This window comes from Bufo bufo, chromosome 2 (genome assembly GCF_905171765.1).
Source record: "Bufo bufo chromosome 2, aBufBuf1.1, whole genome shotgun sequence".
NCBI classification, from domain to species: Eukaryota; Metazoa; Chordata; class Amphibia; order Anura; family Bufonidae; genus Bufo; species Bufo bufo.
In genome coordinates, this window is record NC_053390.1 from 657,370,666 (window position 1) to 657,388,448 (window position 17,783).

A 17,783-nucleotide genomic window follows, 5' to 3' on the forward strand; every position below is an offset into this window, starting at 1 on the left:
ATATTGCCAAAAATGGGTGTTTTTTTTAAACCCAGATTATTATTGCAGTATTTCAAGCTTGGATTTCAATGTCACAAAAGCACATATGCAATGCTGGTGCACTGAGCTTGCATAAAATGGCCGGAGCCGCCCACCTAACAGACGGATAAAAGTTATTTTTCTCTGTCATTGTGCTCAGGACAGGGTAAAAAGATTGTGCACTGCACCCACACAACAAAATCTATGTAGATCGCTGAGTTCAATTGCAGTTCTGATTAAAGTCTCTTTCCTATTCTCTCCCTCACAGCAGCAGCATCCTCTCCCTACACTAGTAACAGCAGAGTGATGTGCAGCGCTACGTGACTCCAGCTTATATAGAGGCTGGGTCACATGCTGCACTAGCCAATCACAGCCATGCCATTAGTAGGCATGACTGTGCTGGCTTCTAAGGGCACAGAGTTAAACCCTCGTTGATTGGCTGCTCTGCAGCCTTTCAAAAAGCGCCAATAAATTGCCGAACACCAAACCTGAACTTTTACAGAAATGTTTACTTTACAGTTCGGGTTCGCTCAACCCTACCAGCCAGCAATGCATCTGAAGCGCTGTGTCGAGGGTAAGGAGATTTCCCAAGATAAACGACCATCAGATCTCCTTACCCCTTAGGGCGCACGTGCGGTGTCCGTGATTTAGGCTGTGCTGACTGGCTCCACGTGTGCGCAATGAGGGGTAGGGAGTTCGGATGGTGGTTTGCTGTGCGAGCGATCCCTGGCAAATGGAGCGCACGCGCAGTGTAATCCCGACGTTTGTGGCCGACGGGAGTACATCCCGGCTTGCCCCCCCCCCCCCCCCCTCTTACAGCAGCTAAGGCTCCGTGCACAGGCGCAGTGTCTCCTAGAGCTTAGCTGTCGGTGGCCGCTTCTCCCGCAGCGCTCCCTGTAATTTAACCTTACCAGTGGTAGTGCGCTTGCGCTGAGGCGCACACCCCCTTCTCCAGCTGATCTTCGTCATGTCCGGTGTGGCCGTGTCACTGGAAGTCAGGAGGGGTAAGGGATTTTCACGGGGTAAGGTTTTTTTGATAGAACACTGGCATCGGCTCCCTGCTTCATCGTTCCTCCCCCCTGCCGACTCCCCACTCTTCTGGTCTATGCGGGGGGAGGGGCTGGCTGGCAGTCAGCCTCGGCTCCGCCTCCTTAACAGACTAGAGCAGCTGATGTCCTGCTGCTGCTAGGAAGAAGGTAAGTATGTAGTGTTTTTTTTTTTTTTTACTTTCTGTGAGGGGCACAATGTGGGCATATTACTGGGGGCACAATGTGGGCATATTACTGGGGGCACAATGGGGGCATATTACTGGGGGCGCAATGGGGGCATATTACTGGGGGCGCAATGGAGCATATTACTGGGCACACAGCTGGGCATATTACTGGGGGCACAGCTGGGCATATTACTCGGGCACAGATGGGCATATTTCTGGGAGCACAGCTGGGCATATTACTGGGGGCACAATGTGGGCATATTATTGGGCACACAGCTGGGCATATTACTGGGCACAATGTGGGCATATTACTGGGGGCACAATGTGGGCATATTACTGGGGGCACAATGTGGGCATATTACTGGGGGCACAATGTGGGCATATTACTGGGGGCGCAATGGAGCATATTACTGGGGGCACAATGTGGGCATATTACTGGGCACACAGCTGGGCATATTACTCGGGGCTCAGCTAGGCATATTACTCGGGGCACAGCTGGGCATATTACTGGGGGAATAATGTGGGCATATAACTGGGGGCACAATGTGGGCATATGGGAGCAGAGCTGGGCATATTACTAGGGGCACAGCTGGGCATAATTCTGTGCAGTGGCATGAAGGGGGAATAATTACTATGTGGGGCCATTGAGGGGACTGGGTGGGATTACGTGTATAGTTATGTTTTGGGCAGGGTTAAAGGCGTGGCCTAGTGTGGGAAAAATCTGCTGCTGCGCGCTGCACAATGTGTCCCTCTTTATTTGTTTACAAACTTGGCAGGTATGTGATGACCCCAGCCTCTGATAGGCCACAGGAACTAGAACTATAGCCTATTAGAGGAATCGCTCCTGTATCCCCTCGCTGCATTCAACTGTATTACTGTCCTGATTATAGCAATGCAGTTGAATATGTAGAGATGAGCGTTTCCGGAAATGGAAGCGCTTATTGCCCATGGTCCTTCCGCTGCCCCCCTCTTGCCCCTTCCTGGTGCTGCCTGAGGCAATCGCCTCACCTCGCCTCATTGGCGGTGCATCCCTGTATACACCTTTAGATTCCCAGTGTCTTCACTACAGTCCTTTTGGGTGACCTCTGAGAGCCCCCTGCAGTAGGCAGTGTGGGGGTCTATGGAGCTGAGCCGGGCCTATGAGGCCACCTGCACACCTTGCGCACGTTTTTTTTCTGTGTGGATTTCTGAACGGAAAACCCGCAGCGTAATACAGTACCAGCAAAGTGAATGAGATGTGACATATCTGATATACACGCTGCGGATATTTTCTGTGTTAATTGCCCGGGTTTTTAAAATCCAAATGTCAATCGTTTGAGCGATTCTGCACCTTCTGTGGTTTTCCCCATAGACTTCAATGGGGTGACATAAACAGAAAGATCCGCAACAAAAAACGTACAAAAATTTGATTGCAGATTTACAAGATTTGATGCAGATTTACTGCGTACAGATACAGGAGTGTGCACCAGCCCTTAGGAACTAAAATATGCTGCAGGGGGCATTACAAGGGGCACCTAAGGGGTACACTGTGGCTAAAGGGGGCAATTGTGGATCGCAATCACATTTTGGGGCCAATGTGTGAGAAAATTTGCTGTTATCACATGACCAAGAGAAACTGGGGAGATGACCAGGTCCATATCAAGCTCCTTCTATTAGACCTGTGCACGGCTGACAGTGGGCACCTAATATAGGGGCTAATGGGACATAACCACCCGCAATCCCGTGACTGGAAAGTGAAGGACCTCAATGTCACCTCGTCACCGCTGACCCGGAGAGGGGCGGGGCCAAGCTGACACCTCTGTACCTGCTGCTGCGGGCCCGCCCTGGGCTCGGCCTACTGCGCATGCGCGCGCCTTCTCACTTCAGTACCAGTCCTCTGATAGTACAGAGCTCGCTGGATGCCGGCAGAGTCCCGGCAACGGCTGCCTGGAGACGGAGGCTTGTGCTGCCGGATTATACACCAGGACTGCCGGAGTAAATGGTTCTGGTCACCGCCAGCGACAGGTAATACTGCCCTCTCAGGAGATCTTCTCTGTTGACACTTGTGTAGGATTTAAAGGATTATTCCTTGAGAGGTTGAGATGTAGCAGAGCTGAGCCTGTCGTTTGTCACGAGTAGTGCTTTTTACATAGGACTGCAGGTAAAGTTAGTCCATGGAGTTCTTGGTGGTGATAATAAAGCTGCCCCTAAAGAGAGTTCTTCTACCAGTAACATGTATGTGTGCATATATGTAGAGACCCTGCCTGTGCCTTATGTCTGCACTGGGGGGCTAGACACCCCAATTCTCAGGGTCAGAACCAATATCTTATAAGTGTTATTAGCCCCTTGCTCTGATATATTCAGCTCTGCTACATTGGCACTTATGGCTGCTGCAGAATGCACTTGTCTAGGTCTTCTGAGGGCTGGACACTACTACATATCTGCTATTCCTGCCCAGTCTATCGTGTAGTGCAGTGTAGTCTAGAATGACTTATTGATCCTTTTCTGAATTACAACCCCCCTTGCACAGGGGAGTTCATGAAGCCTGGACCTCAGTTGATGATGATCATGTCAGTGTTAGGCAGGTCATACGTGTTACATGTATGTTACTAGGATGAGCCCTCTGGTCTTCACTGATGTCCTCTACAGCTAGGGTCCATTCACACGTCCGTAGTGCATTGCGCATCCGCAATACACCCGGCCGGCACCCCCATAGAAACGCCTATTCTTGTCCGCAATTGCGGACAAGAATAGGACATGCTCTATTTTTTTTTCCAGGGCTGCAGACCGGATGAACAGGGCCGCGCTCCGGAAACGCGGATGCGGAGAGCACATTGTGTGCTCTCCGCATCCATTCAGTCCCTATAGAGAATGAATGGGTCCTCACCCATTCCGCACACTTGCGGACGCATTTTTTTGCGGATTGATTCATTTCAATAGGGTTGCAAAAAATGCGTATCCGTATGTCCCTTCTGGCTCCTCGCAAAAAAGATAGAACACGTCCTATTCTTGTCCGTTTTGCAGATCAGAATAGGCTTTTTTTTTTTTACATGCGCCCGGGGGGGAACAATGGGGGGCGCACACGACTCGTATCCCTGTCTTGTGGACCGCACAGCGGATACGGTCGCGTGCATGAGGCCTATTAGACTAAATATTAGCACTTGACTGACTATGAAGGTCGCTTCACTCGTGTCCGATTAGTTGCAGAAACTCTCGTTCATCTGAATGGTGATTATAAAATAAATCTCTGCTCCAGGATCTTGGGGCTCATGCACACAACCAATGTTGTTTTGCGGTCCGCAAAACACGGATACCGGCCGTGTGCATTCCACATTTTAAGGAACGCGCAGCCCATAATAGAACAGTCCTATCCTTGTCCGTAATTCGTAATGTTTTATTCTAGAACGTCCAACGGACACGTATGTGTATATTTCCTTTTTTTTTTTTTTTTTTTTTTTTTTTTTTTTTACGGAAGTGAATGGTTTGGCACACTGGCATTAAAAAAATAAAACGGAATAGACACGGACAAAAAATACATTTTTGCGCATGAGTAAGTGATCGTCCCCCAGGGCAGTACTGGGGTGCACGATGCTGATCCTATTGGTATATTAGAGCGGTGTTTTCGTACCGTGTACGTCCATCGTGTCGGTGTGTGCTGTGGTATTGTCCCTGGAGTTCACACACTATGTGGTCAGTGATTGATACCCTTTGCATGCTGGAGCGCCGGAGTCCTGGAGCCATGGTTTCCAGGCTTTATTTCCCCCATTGATCCCGAATACGAGCCATAAACTCCCCTTCTAACTCCCAGCCTTGGAGACTGAGGGGGAGGGACGCCAGCTACTAACCGCCACCCAGGATCATTCAATGGGAGAGCTGGCAAGTGACATCAAATAAGGTTTGCATTGTAAACTAAAGGGAGGGGATAGTGGGGGGAGGAGGAGGCTGATCTCATCCCAGCATGATCACAAGCATTACTAATTGCTTTTCCCAGGGAAGCTGTCTAGCAACCTGTTGTGTTGCCTGTGTCCGTGGAAAGGTGACTTTTCCTTTGCAAATAATTGGGGAGCCACTGGGGTGTCCGGGGATGAAACGCGTGTAGCACTGAGGAGATGCTTCCTTCCGTCCCATGTAACTCCTCATCAGTGAGGTAAGTCGTTCTCTTCCAGTCTGTGGATCTGAGGTCCAGTTTGTAGACCCTCACAGTATGGACCACCTTTGGGCTATTATGTCGTTTATTGTAGACAGATTATGAATGATAACAAGTTAAGCTCTGTACGGAATATGTATATGACTTCTCTGTGAGGTGACGCTGGTCGTCCCCATCATAAAGTGCTGGAAGCTATGCAGGTAGGGGAAAGTCTTGGGTCAGGAATGCAGTGTTTATCCTGCGCAGAGACGCGGTGGTATCAGCGCGCTCATCAGCAGGGGTTTGATATCACGCTTGTGTTATTTTCATATAGGATAGAATTGTTTGCTCTCAGGGAAAGGCTTTCACACGCACGGCCCTCTCCATACACAGGTTATCTCTTCTTACACGGTTTTACGTGTTGTCGTCATGTTTGGAAAGCCTCCCGTGCGTTCAGTCTTTATCACACATCTGTGTTCTTTGGGCTAAGGCTCCGGTGCACGCGATTATTGCACTAGTGCAGCGTTGTTGGATCACTTCTCACAGCAGTCGGACACGTTCTCCCGTCCTATGCAAAGTAACACGGCTGTAATATCACAATGAGGTGTTGTTGGCATGCAATGGTAAAACCGATTCGGCAGATCATACCCTCACAATCATGTGGCGACAGAGTTTCGTCCCCGTGGGACACCCGGACTGTTAAAATGAAGTATTGCACCAATCGTAATCTGCAGGCGGTTAAAGGGGTTGTCCGGCCTTGGAGTTCACAACCCCTTAGGTCCTCACCTGTGCCCCTTAAAAGAAAAGCACCACTCACCGGTCTCCGGTGCCGTTCCTGTCTGCTCCCGTCTCCGCCAGACTATGTAACGGGACGCCTATGCATTTGCTTTTGGTTGCCAGTTACTGCCCTTAAAAAGATACCTGTTTTCCATAGTTAGGACAGCAGGATCCTACGGTACACGTGCAAAATGCTTGTCAAAATGCGGTTTGGCCACTAAAGGGGCTTTCCGATATTCTGATACTGATGACTTATCTTCATTGATATCTGATTGGTGGGGTTCTAACTCCCGGTACGCCCACCAATCAGCTGTTTGAAGAGGCCACGGTGCTCTGGTGAGCGCTGCTGTCTGTGCCTAGGCCAGTGACGTCACATTCATTGGTCATGTGGCCTAGGTGCAGCTCAGTCCCATTAAAGGGAACCTGTCACCGGGATTTTGTGTATAGAGCTGAGGACATGGGTTGCTAGATGGCCGCTAGCACATTCGCAATACCCAGTCCCCATAGCTCTGTGTGCTTTTATTGTGTAAAAAATTAAACATGAAAGAGTCATATCTTACTCGTGTGACCAGAGGAGAGTCATATTTTCAAGCTCTGACTCATCTCAGGTTAATTTGCATATGTATCAAATTAGTTTTTTTACACAATAAAAGCACACAGAGCTATGGGGACTGGGTATTGTGGATGTGCTAGCGGCCATCTAGCAGCCCATGTCCTCAGCTCTATACACAAAATCCAGGTGACCGGTTCGGGGCTGAGCTCTGAAACCAAACATGGCCGCTATCCAATGGTAAGCTAAGAGGACGCCGTCACACTCACTGGAGCACTGCGGCCTCCTCAAACAACTGATTGGCGGGGGTCCCAGGTGTCGGACCCCCACTGATCAGATATTGATGACTTAGGGCTCATGCACAGGAACATATTTTCTTTCTGTATCCGTTCCGTGTGTTTTTTTTTTTTTTTTTTGCGTACCATATGTGGAACCATTCATTTCAATGGGGCGGCAAATAAAACGGAAGTTACTTCGCATTAGGGCTGTTCTATTAGGGACCAGCTGTTCCGTTCCGCAAAATATGGAATGCACGTGGACGTCTCCCGTATTTTTTGCTGGCCGCGAAATACATACAGTTGTGTGCATGAGCCCTTATCCTGAGGATAGGTCAGCAAAATCAGAATCTCGGGAAAACTCCTTTTGAAATGGATGGGTACATCAGTGTATACGTTGCTCCTCAGACGTGATGAGGATCTCCTCTTTAAGGACATTTCTTCCGTTTTCGTGCCAGGATGAGGTTCTAATGGAGGGGTTATTGCAGGATTGTTACAGTTCTTCCATAAATGATGATGAAGGAAGAGAATCTGCTACAATGTATGCAGCTAGTATGTGAAATTTAGTTAGTGTTTTTCTACCAACACGTTATCTGACTGATGGCAGGAGGGATATATTGGGGTCCATTCACACGTCTGTGTATTTTCCTGACCGCACATCGCCGGCACTCATAGAAAATGCCTTTTCTTGTCCGCAATCACGGACAAGAATAGGACATTGTTCTATTTTTTTGGCGGAACGGAAGTGCGGATCTGCAAATGCAGATGCGGACAGCAAATTCCGGCCCCATTGAAAATGTATGGGTCCGCACCTGTTCCGCATAATTGCGGAACAGACGAGAACCCATTTTGCGGACGTATAGTGGTATTCAGGTTATCCACAGGATAAGGGATAACTATTAGATCTGCAGAAGTCCTACTGCTGGGACACCCACCGACAGGGGCAGATTGGCCTTAGACCTTACAGGGAGATTTCCTGGTGTGCTGATGCCCAGGGGGCTTCCTGAGCCCTCATCACAGCCAGCGAGTGGAAGTGTGTGGGGATGGATTTTGTGCTGCTGGCAGTATTTTGTGATGGACTGTGGTATTTGGCTCAGTTGGGGCAGTATAATGTGCCGCAATATGGTATTGCTGGCGCTGCCTTCCATCAGTTTGGACCCGACTACAAAACGGAGCCACTTTACGTTTCCATTCTGCCCCTGCCCACTGATCACGAGAACAGAAACCCCATACCCCTGTACAGTTTGCTTTCTCCGGAACTCCTGTAGCGATACAGCGCTCCGCTATAGACATGAAGGGAGCGCCAGTGCTTATGCCTGACTTGCTGCTCCGTTCATTTCAGAGGCCCTGAAGGATACGGGGTCTGCATTGTTGTGGTCGGCTCGGGTCCCAGCACAAGAGCCCCTTCCCATATGATAGTTATTCCTTATCTTTTGGATAGGGGATGACTTGACACAACTAGAATACCCTTTTAATCAGTATCGGGTGAAGGTGATGTGTGCAAAGCAGAAAGGTTTAGGGCTGTATTACACTGACGGCTTGTGTGACCAATCATAGGTCAGGTGGCAGTTTACACACACAGATCTTTTGTTATGCGCCCCAACTATTGGTCTGATTGGACAGAAATTGGTCAGATAATCTGTTGGTGTAATACCGGGCGAAGGCAAGGGCATTGCATGTGTTGGTGTGTTTTAGGTCTACCCCAGGATTTCTGGGACCTTTGTCATAAAAATCACAAGACTTGGTGTACATTGCATTTGCTCATTTATATATATTTACAGGGCTCCATTCACCCGATGGAAGCCGAAGGAGTGTCCCTTTTGTCCTTGTTAGGCCTTAGGCCGGTATGTGTCTGTATAACTTTGTCCTACTGTATAGATCAGGGATGAGCAAACTCTGGCACTCAAGCTGTTCTGAAACTACAACTCCCAGAATCCTTCTTTCACTACTATGGGAGTTTTAGGAACAGCTGAGTAAGTGTACATGCTGGAGAGCCGAAGGGTGCTGATCCGAAGTATAGATTATCGCAGGAAACGGTTCTTTCCGATACAGGAGCCACCACAAAAAGTATACTGCGTGGTACCCCTTTTTTCCACTCTGACCCAATAGTCTGTGTGCCACTGTATACACCAGGGCATCTCCCCGATGTACACCTCTGATGCATTCAGATTCTCAGTACACCATACTGTCAGTATAACTGGTACCTGTACACGGTTTTCATGAAGACTTTGGTAGTGACCAATTTGTAGTTAGATATTTGTAAAAATAATCTTGAAATGATCTAATTCAGGTGGCGGGTAATCTGCATCAGGCTCCATGTTTGCTTAATCTACTGTTCAGCATGTCTTACAGTTTACATGGTACACAAAGACGAGGTGAAGGTGCCCAGAAGGGTTTCTAGCTCTGGCACGCAGCGCTTACATGTGATGCCACGCTTACTGTTCCAGTACAGGTACTCTTATGTAACCCACGCTACATCAACATTGTGGTGTCAGTTATTAAAGGGCAGGGAGACCATAAAATGTGCTGAAATATTAGAAGCCCCTCAGGCCAGAGCGTATGGCTTTGTTATATGAGCGTCGGTATGCTTACCCTACGGATTTACTTAATTTCCCTTATTAAGCTGATTGTGGCGTTGTTCCATAGCCATGTCATCACAAAGACCACTTTGAAGACTTTGTTTTTCAAGTGTCTTCTTGATGGGTTTTTTCCGATGTTTGTTCCACGTCCACTCCCTGAATCTTGCACTTGTTCCTTATCTGAAGGCCCTGTGTTCTGATTTGGGGAGCAGAGGTTTTTCTATACCTGGGCAATGACTTTTCTTCAGGATGAAGTGCCGCAGTGCTCCATGATAAAGTGAGAGGGTTGGTTAAACATTGCCCTCTTTACCCGTATTGTCCTAATGTTTGGGTAGACGTCACTGATCCCATTATACCTGTTCTGTTTATAGACTGAAGCAGAATCTCCACATATTGACTCTCAGAACCCATTATGTGACTGTAAATATGGTATATTGTATTTTTTAATGTTTGTAACTTGGGGATACAGAAGGTTGTATCTACTTCAGTTGCTTTGCTAGCTTTCTTGTTGTCGTACAGAATGATCAGATCATCCACAAAGACCATAAAATTGGTAAGGACTAATGGGTTATTTGTGACCGATCACATGAGATGGGGTTGTCTGCCCACTAACCTCATGGTTTTGTTGAGGATGGGCTTCATAGTCTTGTCTATCCTTAGGCCCATCAGGTTCTATGGGCCCTCTTCTTGGCCGGTCAAGTCCTGCGCTTTTCTAGAACATTCTCTCTTGGCTGATCCATTAAGGCCTCATGCACAAGACCATATCTGTTTTTGTGGTCAACACAATATAGATACAGGCCATGTGCAGCCCACATTTCCCCGTCAGCAGGTCCTGCACTATGTTACAAATGCCTACTCTTGTCCGCAAAAAGGTCAAGAATAGGATACGTTCTATTTTTTTTTCAGGGCATATGGATGCAGACAGCGCATAGTGTGCTATCCGTATCTTTTGCGGCTCTATTGAAATGAATGGTTCTGTATCCGATCCCCAAAAAATGATCGGATGTTGACAAGAAATACGGTTGGGTGTATGAGGCCTAAGGCCCCTTTCACACGGGCGAGTTTTCCGCACGGGTGCAATGCGTGAGGGGAACGCATTGCACCTGCACTGAATCCGGACCCATTGATTTCTATGGGACTGTGCACATGAGCGGTGATTTTCACGCATCACTTGTGCGTTGCGTGAAAATCGCAGCATGCTCTATATTGTGTGTTTTTCACGCAACGCAGGCCCCATAGAAGTGAATGGGACTGCGTGAAAATCGCAAGCAAGTGCGGATGCGGTGCTATTTTCACGCACTGTTGCTAGGAGACGATCACGATGGAGACCCGATCATTATTATTTTCCCTTATAACATGATTATAAGGGAAAATAATAGCATTCTGAATACAGAATGCATAGTACAATAGCGCTGGAGGGGTTAAAAAAAAATAAAAAAATTTTAACTCACCTTAATCCACTTGCTTGCGCAGCCGGCATCTCTTCTGTCTGTCTGTCTTTCTTCAGGACCTGGGTAAAGGACCTGTGATGACGTCACTGCGCTCATCACATGGCCCGTCACATGATCCATCACCATGGTAAAAGATCATGTGATGAGCGCAGTGACGTCACCACAGGTCCTTTACCCGGGTCCTGAAGAAAGAAGACAGAAGAGAAGCTGGGCTGCGCAAACAAGTGGATTAAGGTGAGTTAAATTATTTTTTATTTTTTTAACCCCTCCAGCCCTATTGTACTATGCATTCTGTATTAAGAATGTATTATTTTCCCTTATAACATGGTTATAAGGGAAAATAATAGCAATCTACACAACACCTAACCCAAACCCGAACTTCTGTGAAGAAGTTCGGGTTTGGGTACCAAACATGCCGATTTTTCTCACGCGCGTGCAAAACGCATTACAATGTTTTGCACTCGCGCTGAAAAATCGCGCATTTTCCCGCAACGCACCCGCATCTTATCCGGGCAAAAAACATGACGCCCGTGTGAAAGAGGCCTAAGACTGCTGATGAAAGGACTTGTGGACTGCAGCTGTCACTCATAGTTAAAATCAATCGGTAGCACTACAGTAAAGTCGCAGTGTAGCCAAGGCCTAAAGCACAAGTTGATCAGACTGCTTGAAGACCTCTCTGGTCTTGTCCTAGTTTTGGAGCCCACATACAGTACATACCCGAAAGGTCACCAGCGGGACATTGTTAGATTTGTGGTAATAACTGCTTGTCCTACTTAAATATAGTCTAGTATTTTAGTCTTTTTTTTAAAGTTTGCCCTGCACAAGTTAGAACCTTACAGGTAGTAGTGAAGAAGGGATGTGGTCGAAGCTTAACCCGATTATTATGACGAAACGTATGATTACAGTGCTGGCTTCATATAACCTGAGATAATTGCAAGGACATATAATATTGTTCATAAAGTCGCTCTAAAGTTGGAGATTTAGGTGACCTGATTGACAGTCACTTACTCATTATTAATGCTAACCTTCAGGCTTTTATTCACGGTCATTGTGCGCATGTTTTGGGTGTCTAAATGCTGAACCTCATCACGGAGGAGCTTGTTCTGCAAGTCTGATTGGTGTGAACATAGTCCTTGTAACATTGTACTGACTATTCATTACACTTGTTCAGTCAATTTTTGCACATTTGTCAGTAGACTTGAGAGTAGGCATTAGATCTCATGCACGCTACCGTGTGCCGGCCTGCCAATGCTGCGGACCGCAAACTGCGGTCTACAATGCACGGGCACTGACTGTGTTCCCACCGTCTGCGGACGTGGACCTATTTACTTGAAGGGGTTCCTCGATCTGCATGCACTACTTTTTTGCGGTCCAGAGGCACGGACATAAAACCCATAGAAGCACTCTGTAGTGCTTCTGATCTCTTCCTCACCGCACTGTATCTCCCGGATTGGGGGCCCGTTCAAGTGATTGGGGGCCCGTTCAAGTGATTGGGGGCCCGTTCAAGTGATTGGGGGCCCGTTCAAGTGATTGGGGGCCCGTTCAAGTGATTGGGGGCCCGTTCAAGTGATTGGGGGCCCGTTCAAGTGATTGGGGGCCCGTTCAAGTGATTGGGGGCCCGTTCAAGTGATTGGGGGCCCGTTCAAGTGATTGGGGGCCCGTTCAAGTGATTGGGGGCCCGTTCAAGTGATTGGGGGCCCGTTCAAGTGATTGGGGGCCCGTTCAAGTGATTGGGGGCCCGTTCAAGTGATTGGGGGCCCGTTCAAGTGATTGGGGGCCCGTTCAAGTGATTGGGGGCCCGTTCAAGTGATTGGGGGCCCGTTCAAGTGATTGGGGGCCCGTTCAAGTGATCGGGTGCGCACACAGCTGGTGCCCGTATATTGCAGACCCGCTGTTTGCGGGCCACAATAAGGGCACGGCCAGCACACTGTGGTGTGCATGAGGCCTTGAAGGGGTTCACTTTGGCAAATGGCATTTATCATGTAGACATAGTTAATACAAGGCACTTACTAATGTATTGTGATTGTCCATATTGCTTCCTTTGCTGGCTAGATTCATTTTTTCATCACATTATACACTTCTCGTTTCCATGGTTACGACCACCCTGCGATCCCCTAGCGGTGGTCGTTCTTGCACAGTATAGAAAAAAGCACCGTCCTATGCACACTTAAAAGGTCCCAGCCATTTGAGACGCCAGTGCTTTTTCCTATAGTGTGTGAACACGGCCACCGCTGCTGGATTGCTGCTGTGCCACCGTGCTGTTGTATCCAGTTGTTTTCTTCCAGGAACAGTGCCCCTCGTCGTCATGGCCTGTGTGTAATATTACAGCTCAGTCGCGCTCACGTCACCATCCTGGCTGTTTTCTTCTACATGCAGTTCAGAACCGTCCTCTGCCATTGTGTCTAGACAAAAACAGCCCGGATTTACTTATCTCATCGCTGCAACTACTAAGGGCGGGTGATCGGGGCAATTATTGGGAAGGAAGGTTCGTGCAGATGCTCCTGCCCCATGATTAGCCTGTGTGTCACAATCAGCGGCACAAAAAATAATTTCTCTGCAGCACATTCAGGTTTTTATGCAGTTTTTGAAGCCAAAAGCAGGGGTGGATTCAGAAAAGAGGACATCGGACATGAGTATTTACTCTGCTTTTATGATCCACTGTATTTTGCAGTGTTTATTGAAGGTTTTTCGTAAAGTATACCTCCAATGGAAAATGTTGGAGAAAAAAATGTTGTAAAAAAACGTACACCGCTTTTTTTTTATTTTTTATTATATATTACTTAATGCCTCTGTATGGAGTAGGGCACCATAACATGCTATTCCTTACCACGGGGAAAGGGTGTATTGCCAGTCCAATGGAGGCTTGTTATGTGATGCATACAGGGAAGGTGTTAAAGGGGTTGACTGAGTTGTAGAAAAACTCAGGCAGCCCCTGTAAATGGCCTAAAATAACAAATGAATGAATACTCGCTTGTTTTCTTCCCTGTTTCTTCAATCGCTGCGCTCTGGTCCTCTTGTTGCTGACGGCACCTTTTCAACTGCAGCAGTGGCATTCTGTGCACAGGTCACTGCTGCAGCCAAGAAAGTCATGGCAGCGGTGCTCGGGATGCCTCAGCTGAGGCCAGCGTTTGGCTGCAGTGATGACCGGTGTTCACAGAACGTCACTGCTGCAGCCAGAAAAACAAAGCGCAGCGATGAGGACCGAAACGCAGGAAGCATCCGTGGAGAAAACGGGCATACGTTCATTTGTTGATTTAGGTGGCTTACAGGGGTTGCCTGCGTTTTTATATAACCCTGGTTCTTGTCACTTGTACATGAAGGTGAACCATGTTTTTGTGTCCGTACAGTAATTACTCTATCATTAGGCAAATAGATACCCATCAGTAATTGTGATGTTTAAAGGGGACAGAGCTGAGCCTTTTTGTTCTAGCAGGATGCAAGTAATCCAGACTGTTGTTGGCGTGCTGATAAGAAGTAATATATACTGTTTGAAGTCTAGAAAAAGCCCAATTCCAAGTGATTTTAAATATATATATATATATCCCAGTGGTATATAAAGCCTACTGTTTCGTGCAGCTAGTATGTAACCGATACTGCTGGAAGTCTGGTTCCATCTCTCATGAAAATGATAGGTCATCAGGTATGTCCACACGTGGAGTTGTAGGGTAGAGGAACAGGAGGTTTCCCAAAGAATGCATGACAAAGACTTGCACGACTGTATTCACAAGGATGAAGGTGTCAGAAACCAGATGTTTCTAGGTTTGTGGGTATTTACTTAGAAAAGAAACCTCCCACCTATATAGTAAGCTGTCATCATCGAACCATCATGGGTGAAGAATCGGCTGCCATATAGTCACACATCATATGCGTGTCCAGACAGCTGTATTCTGCGGAACTAAATATAGGTTCAGAGCACTCAAATAATTGTATTTATTAAGGCTCGGATCTCACGTGCATTTGGGGATTCTTTCATGGTTTTTGGTATTTTTGATCACAAGAAAAGCACAGTCTGCTGCCATCAAAAACATCGGAGCCCCAATGGATCCTGTTAAGTCAGTGGACCAGTAGGCATTTGCCAGTTTCTGAGTGGATTTGGCATATTTGTCTTAACTCAATCATAAATGGAAGTCATGACCCAAGAGTGAACAGAGCTGTAAGGTAGCTATATGTTTTCAGTAGTTATGGGCAGTGGCGTCGCTATAGGGGTCGCGACCGGGCCCCTAAGTCAGGGGGGGCCCCCAGGAGAGACTGAGTAAAGCCTGAGTGATTTACAATACAGGCTGCGGGCGGCTAAGTAAGTTCACATAGGGTGGGTGCGGAGGTATCGCCCGTGTGCGTGCAGGCGCAGCCAGGAGAGGGAGTGGTCACGCTCCCATCTGGCAGAGTTGTACGGGCAGCCGGCCGTGGAGGAGGTGAAGCTGCGTGCCGCGCGCTGGAGTGAGTGAGGCGCGCCGGCGTGATCTCTCTACAGTGTTCAAGGTGCCCAGCTGCTCCCTTATCCTCTCTGCTGGTGGGTACCAGGCCAGCCTCTGTACTGCTGTGCATACTGCAGGGCTAGCTGTGGGTGGGCACAGACCAGGTGATCGGTGCCCACCTCGGGGTAGGAGCTAGTGCCTGGCAGTTGATTGGGATCTGGCAGCCTGGTGCCTGGCAGTTGATGGGTGGCTGGCATGCCAGTCCTCAATGCCCAGGCTTCAGAGCTGAGGACCCCCCTCAGTATGGCAGGGCAGGGGTGACCTGGATTTGGCAGCAGGCTGGTGGCTGTGTTTATTGGCATGGTAGGGCACTGGTACGGCAGGCATTGCCCAGCTGCTGAGCTGATCGTTTGGCACATTCTGCTGTGAAGGGACAGCACCATCTCCTGGGGGCAGAGGGTCTTGTGCTCATGCTCTTATGATGGGCAGATAAGGGTTAATAACATACTAGTTCTGTCCTCTTGTCTGCAGAGCTGACAGTCCTGTTCCTGCTTGTGCCAGTGCTGATGGGCATGAGCTGGGATTATCTTGGCTGCAGAGCTGACATGTTTACAGCTGTACTGATGGGGTATAGTGCACAGGTTTATGCCCTCCCTTGGCTGCAGAGCTGACTCTCTCCCTCTCTGTGCTTTGTCTATATTGATGGGTATGATAGTATATAGCCCTCCCTTGGCTGCAGAACTGACTCTCCCTCTCCATGCCTGTGTCTATATTGATGGGTATGATTAGTATATACGGTAGATAGCATCATCATTATTATTATTATTATTATTATTATTATGCACTTATTGGATTAAAATAAAATGTATTTTCTCTGAGATTTTAGTTCTGCCTTTGGGCATGCTGGGCGTGCAGGGGTCTGGTGGTGGTAGGAAATGGTATTGAGGGTAGGGTGGGCTCAAACTGAACTCTTGCGCCAGGGCCCATGAGCCTGTAGCTACGCCCCTGGTTATGGGCCAAATGATTTGCGGAAAGAACTCCCCATACACATCTACACTCTGCTTAGCCGAGCATGTGTGTCTTCAATGGTGAAAATGGAAAAACACTACTGACAAACACCACTGGTGGCAGCTTATGTCCCTTGAGAGCAAAGGCTCAGACATGTAGACCCTCCCACCCCCACGGTACTCTGATCTGTGCCCAGATAGGATCTCACTGTATCATAAGTCACTATGATTTAGTCACTTCAGGTCAGATGAGATGCGGCCAACATATGGGGTGTTTTTCCCAGATTGGACAACTGTGTGCATGCAGTCTTAGGCCTCTTGCACACAAATGCACGAACACCCACCACGGGGCAGCCGCAGCGGGTCGCGGACCCATTTACTTTAATGGGTCCGTGATCTGGCCGTTCCGCAAAAAGATAGGACATGTTCTATCTTTTTGTGGAACAGAAGTACGGACGAAACCCCAGGAAAGCAGTCCGTAGTGCTTCTGTAGGGCTCCGTTCCGCACCATTCCGCATCTCCGGATTTGCAGACCCATTGAAGTCAATGGGTCCGCATCCGTGATGCGGGACGCACATGGAAAGGTGCCCGTGTATTGCGGATCCGCAATACTGCCACGGAGCACACACGTTCGTGTGCAATAAGCCTTAGATTGTGGGGCAGTCTCGACGATGCATGTCTAAAATGTACGGACAACTTTAGTTGAACTTTTTTTCAGCGTTTTATGCTTGTTTGTCAATTTGGTTATGTTTGTTTTTCATGCTTTAGGAGAAACCTCCTAGGATGACTTATGGTTGGTAATCATCTTCGTTTTTACACTTGCCTGTACATTAGGTACAAAAGGGACCTCCTATTTCAAGAAAAATAAATGTCATCAGTGATCACTTTGTAAATGGTAATAGCATGTAGGCTTCAAAAAAGTTAGCAGAATGGAGATACTGAATTTACCAGCAACTTGCGGCTCAGACATTTTCAGTGTGACCATGTTTTTTTGGACGTAAATGTTTAATTGATGGAATAAATGGCAGAATTCATTCTCCCTAGATGCTTTTAAACATACCGTACATTAGTCACTCCGTACTATACTGTCCTGCCTCATCTGTACTTTTGGGAAGGGCTTAAAGAGGACCTTTCATAAGTTTTGCCCTAGTCTAATTATGGTCTTACCTCATACAGCGGCCCCCACTGATGCCATAGCACTTATTTTTTTATTTTATTTTTCCAAAGACCAGCCCCCACATCCCCCGGCTACTGTTGGCCCCGTTGATTTCGGTGCCTTATATTATAATGACCTGTCTCGGTTATACTAGGCGGAGACTCTCAGTTTTGCTGGGGGCGGTTCTGTTCTCCGTGGCTGTGAGCACATCCAATCAGAGTGCACCGCTCTTAGCCA

General features: G+C 47.9%; 1 protein-coding gene across 1 annotated transcript in view; it reads left to right on the top strand.

Moving 5' to 3' along the window:
- Positions 1–3,105: 3,105 nt before the first annotated feature.
- Positions 3,106–17,783, top strand: part of FHDC1 (FH2 domain containing 1) — a 51,907-nt gene continuing 37,229 nt past the window's right edge. Inside the window, 1 exon segment of the mRNA XM_040418555.1 lies at positions 3,106–3,235. The gene's annotated coding sequence lies outside the window, so the exon portion shown is untranslated.